We start from the raw sequence: 6,092 nt of genomic DNA, 5'->3' as shown, positions 1-6,092 counted from the left end.
ACTGCCTATGTACCTAAAAATGGGGATATGAGCATGGCTCTCAGAGGCAGTGAACAGGTCCATCATGTCAGACTGGGCAGGGCAAGCAGGTATTGCCATATTTCCCTTAGCAATGGCACCACTTAAATTCATAAAAAGCTTAGCTTTTTAAGAAGCACTTCTGGTCAGAAAATAATTACAGATACAAAATAAAGACAGATTCAGATTTAAAAAAAGACCTCTAAATGGGTCACAGTGATGGATAAATGTACGTAGACTTGAGAGAGAAAAGAAAATGAGCCGGGCGGTGGTGGCGCACGCCTTTAATCTCAGCACTTGGGAGGCAGAGGCAGGAGGATCTTTGTGAGTTCGAGACCAGCCTGGTCTACAGAGCTAGTTCCAGGACAGGCTCCAAAACCACAGAGAAACCCTGTCTCGAAAAACCAAAAAAAAAAAAAAAAAAAAGAATATAGACAGTTAAAAAAGAAGTAAATGATTTTAAAACATAAAACAAAGTCTTAAAGAGACAGAGTATAATCATAGATTAAAAGGAATAAAAAATAATAAGCCATGTAAAGATGGAATATATACAGAGAGTCTGTATTATTATTATGTATTATTGTATTTTCTTTGAATTTTTGACTATGAAGAAGCTAAGTAACTAACATATATACTTTAAAGGTATCTTGTCTTTAGAATTTGAGTTTAAGGATATGTTATGTTGGCAAAAAAGGTTCTTCTTTTGTTTCCACAAAGGATAAGAACCTGTGGAATTTTCCCAGATGAAAGTGGTTTGATGGACCAAGATCCCCTGAAAAGTTGTCTTGCACATCCCTCAAAAAATTACTTTGCCCAATAAACAGAAGGAAGAAGTTTGGAGAGAACTACGCCCATATTTCCAAATATTTTTTATAAATATTTGCTTACATATAAAGGGGATATGATATAAAGAATTGCATTGGTATGGATCTTGGTCTATTAATATAAATTTATGGTCAATTCTGTTATATTTTATATATGAATTTCTGATCTTGATTAAGGTATTGTGATTGTACAGCTCATTTAAACATATAATGGATAATTAAAATATAGGTAGAGAATCATCTATAATAGTCAAGCTTCTAGTAATATTAGTTAGGTTTTATAGATATATAGAGATATATTTTAGTTAGATAAGTATTATTGAAATCTTTCAGAGGCCTTCAGAATATAGCCTTTAAAATGTTTTTATAACTTGGGACTTTCCATGACAATGAGACACATCTGTTCCTGGTGGCACCAATTACTTCAAGAGGAAGATGGGCATCAAAGAGGCTGCTATGGAGCTGTTAGCAATTTGGGCAAGAAACTGCTTTTTCCTGGACTGCTTAATGAACTGGACATGCAGGATCCACAGAGAAATGACTGCTGAACTTGCCTAAAGGTGAAACGATCCTTTGGGGATTCTGCTTCATGAAAGAATCTGCAAGACATTCTTCAGAATACAGAAGAAGGTGACTGACAAACTGCCAATATAGACGGATATATATCTCTTTTTTGATAGGTTTTAGTTTGAAGTCAGTTTTGTCAGGTATTAGGATAGTGGCACCTATTCTCTCCCTAGTCCCATCTGATTGGAATACTTTTGTTCATCCTTTTATTCTAAGGAAGTGCCTACCTATAAAGGTAGGACATGCTGCTTTCTCAAAAAACCAAAAATAAATAAATAAATAAATAAAATATACAGATTTGTTTCTTGACCCACTCAGCCACTCTGTGTCTTCTGATTGGAGAATTGAGGCCATTGATGTTTAAAGTTATTACTGAGAGATGTATGTTCACTGCAGTCATTGCTGTTATACTCAGTGGTACTTGGTATTTTAGTAATTTTAGCCTCATATTTCTTTTTAAATTTGGATTATGCTCATTCCTCTCTTCAGCCTAACATAGACAAGAAAAAGGAAGTGGTATAATAACTTTTGGTAAAAAAAAAAAAAAGTGATGCCTAAACAGATGGTAGAAAGTACAGGCTACCCTCAGGAAAACTGATCAATAACTGAATAAGCTAAGGATAATGGGATTCAAGCTTGTCACTAGGAAAGGAAACCATAACAGAGATGAATATAAGTTGTTAAAATGTTTAAGTCATGGAAAACTTTTCTTTCTCCTCCAATTATGGCAGATATATTTTTCTGAGTATATTAGAATGTTGATTATCCTGTGTTTTTTTTTTTTGTTTTGTATTTGGAATATTTTGATCCAAGCTCTTCAAAGCTCCCACTGAGAAATCATCTACTATTCTGAAGGATTTTCCTCTATAAGTGATATTTGGCTTTTCTTTTGCAGCTTTCAGTACTTTTGATATGATGTGCCACAAGGGTTTTCTTTTCTGGTCTTGTCTATTTGCTATTTTATGTGCTTCTTGCATGTTCATAGGTATGTTTTTCTTTAGTGTGGCTGTTTGAAAGAAAATGACCCCCATAGGCACTGGCACAATTAGGAGGTATGACTTTGTTGGAGTAGGTGTGGCCTTGGAGGAAATGTCAACGTGGGGCTGGGCTGTGAGGTTTCCTTTGCTTAAGCTACACTCAGTGTGACACATAGTTGCTTCTGTTATCTGCAGTTCAAGATGTAGAACTCTCAGTCCCTTTCCCAGCACCAGGTCTACCTGTACGCCACCTTGCCCTGCCATGATAATAAGTGACTAAACCTCTGAAACTGTAAGCCACCCCCAATAAAACGTTTTCATTTTTTAAGAGCTGCCATGGTCACAATGTCTCTTCACAGCAATAGAAACCCTGACTAAGGCACTTAGTTTGGACAAGTTTTATGATTTTTTTTCAAAGATCTTGTCTATGCCATTGCCTTGGGATTATTTTCCCTTATCCATGTTAATATCTAGTTTGGTCTTTTCATGGTATCTCACATTCCCTGTACATTCTTGTATTTCAAATTTTGTTTTTCATATTCCTTACTGATTTGGTCTAGATCAATGTTTCTCAACCTTCCTAATGCTGTGACCCTTTAACTGAATTCCTCGTGTTGTGGTTATACTGATCCTAAAATTAATTTTTCTGCTACTTCACAACTAATTTTGCTATTATTATGAATCATCATGTAAATATTTGTAGACAAAGGTTTGCCAAAGGGGTCGTGACCCACACGTTTGGAAGCACTGGTTTAGATCCTCTATGGGTTTTTGAGCGCTGATATTCTGTCTTCCACTTGATTCATTCTATTAGTGGTGAGGCATTTTCTGGAGTTTTTTAGTTGGGTAATTTGATTTTTCAATTCCATCTTCATTACAGCTCAAGTTAGCTTAATGTTTCTCTTTACCGAATTTTATTTACAAGTCCTTGATTGTCTTTGTCATTTTCTATCAGTCTTATGTTTGTTTTCATGGGCATCATTTGAGTATTCTCTTTAGGGACTTTTTTCTTCTGTTTGAAGTTATGATTGTTCTTTTAGATTCTGTATCCTGGGTTCATGTAGGTAATTATCACTTCTAGACATTTCTATAGGGCTGAGAGATTCGGGGATGGTGGTATTTCCTTGTTCTTTTATATTTTGCATAGCATTGTGGTGAATTATTGATACCTTATTGTTATCATTGTTATGTCTGTGGCTCACAGTGACAGAGGAAGTTAGGGTAGAAATCAAGATGTGCTGTTCAGTTTGGGCCTAAAGATTGGATATGGCTTATGTGCAATGAAGTCAGGGGACACACAGGAAACTGGGCTAGCGTCCTGGTCCAAGACTGTAGATTGGTGATAGATCTTGATGTTTGCCTGGGTGAATGAAGAAGAACAGTCACTCACCTGATAGAACCTGGAGTATGTGCAAGATCTGGCTGGGTGGAGATGTTGGTGTGTGTGTGTGTGTGTGTGTGTGTGTGTGTGTGTGTGTGTGAGAGAGAGAGAGAGAGAGAGAGAGAGAGAGAGAGAGAGACTAACCTGTAGGCTGAAAATAATCTGAAGAGATCCTAACAAGCCTATGGATTGGCATCAGAGTAGGCAGAGCTACCCACATTAGCCCAGCATAATGGATCTTGGACCCATGTTAGTGATGGCACTTTGGAGAGTATGTGGATGGGTGAGGATCACGCTGACTCACCTGGACAGATCTTGCCAAAGGATGGTCATGATGTGACTGGTGGTAGAATATGTATATTGTATGGGAAACATTTGAATGTCCAAAGCAGACATGGGGCAGGGGAGCTTGCATTAGTCTAGAGGTTGGGAGAAGTTCAAGTAGGGGTGGCTAGACAAGGCTGGTACAAGGAATGTGGGTTCTGAGCTAGAACTAAAAGGGTGTCTCAGGAGGGAACATGGAGGAGGAATCACCCAACTAGATTTTGGAGAGGTACTAGTACTTCTGAATATTCAGCATGTTTCCTCAGTCATAAGGGTATAAATGAGAGTTAAGTACTAAGTCCAAATCCACAATAAGGATTGTAAGATACTTTCCCCATGCTGGGTATTCGTTCATTGTTCTTGACTTTATAGACATTATTTCTTCACTATTCTGGAAGATAACCGAAATACTTATGCTTTTTCTTCTTAATAACAGAATACAATTTGGTTATGAACAGCAGAAAACAGAGCACTAGAATAAATAAGCCCCATTATATAGTCTGAAGATGGTTATTATGACTTCCATACTTCTCTCAGGTATATTTTATATGATATTGGTACATAGATATGACTTCCACCTCTCTCCTTTATATGTCATCTATTTGTCAGTATAATTTATTTGAAAACCTTTTACCTTGCAGAATACATATATCACAAGATAATTTCTACACTTTATTTCATGCAACTGTAATTGGAGTCTTCATTTCCATAAATGGTTTTGGAGTCTTCATTTTCATAGTGTTTGCTAGCTTATGTATCTCACAGATTATCTTTAGATTGTCTGTTTTACCAAACCAGAATTAAATTTTGTTTTATTTATGTCTATTGGCAAAGAATTATACATAATAAATATAGGTCTTCTCTCCCAAAATTCTAGTGTTTCTACATTCTCCAGATTAAATAATAAACAATAGTTTCCTGATTTGATACCAACTGAAACAGGGAACATACAATGTATCACTAAGGATTTTGTTTTTGTTTTATTTTGGCTCTAGTATTAGAACAGAAAGAGGACATTTAGTTGTATTTTTTTGATCTATAATGAATTCTTTCCTGCCACCTTACTAAGGGTGTTTATCAGCTGTAGGAATTCTTTGTTAAAGTTTTTGGGGTCGCTTATGTACACTATCATATCATCTGCAAATAACGAAGGTTTGACTTGTTCCATTCGAATCTCCTTGATCTCCTTATGTTGTCTTACTGCTATTGCTAGAACTTCAAACACTATATTGAGGAGGTATGGCGAGAGTGGACAGCCTTGTCTTCTTCCTGATTTTAGTGGAATGGCTTTAAGTTTTCTCTCCATTTAATTTGATGTTAGCTGTCAATTTGTGTATATTGGTCTGTAATTCTCTTTTCTTGATTCAAGAGTCTTTGTGTGGTTTTGGTATCAGGGTAACTGTAGCTTCATAAAAGCAGTTTGGCAATGACTCTTCTGTTTCTATTTGTGAAACACATTAAGGAGTATAGATATTAGCTCTTCTGGGAAGTTCTGATAGAATTTTGCGTTGAAAACGTCTGTTCCTGGGTTTTTGTTTTTTGTTTTTGTTTTTTTTTTTTGTAGGGAGGTTTTTGATTGCAGCTTCTAATTTCTTGCGACTTATAGGTCTATTTAAGTTGTTCACCTGGTCTTGATTTAATTTTGGTATATGGTTACTTATCTAAAAAAAATGTCCATTTCTTTCACATTTTCCAATTTTGTGGCATACAGGCTTTTATAGTAAGATCTAATGATTCTCCAGATTTCCTCTGTGTCTGTGGTTATGTCCCCCTTTTCATTTCTGATCTTGTTAATTTGTGTGTTCTCTCTCTGCCATTTGATTAGTTTGGATAGGAGTTTTTCAATCTTGTTGATTTTCTCCAAGAACCTGCTTTTTGTTTCATTGATTCTTTGGATTGTTTTCTGTGTTTTTATTTTCTTGATTTCAGCCTTCAGTTTGATTATTTCCAGTCTTCTACTCCTCTTGGGTGAGTCTGCTTCTTCTTCTTCTTCTTCTTCTT

This window comes from Microtus ochrogaster, chromosome 4, assembly GCF_000317375.1.
Source record: "Microtus ochrogaster isolate Prairie Vole_2 chromosome 4, MicOch1.0, whole genome shotgun sequence".
NCBI lineage: Eukaryota > Metazoa > Chordata > Mammalia > Rodentia > Cricetidae > Microtus > Microtus ochrogaster.
Note: the sequence above shows the minus strand (reverse complement) of the source record.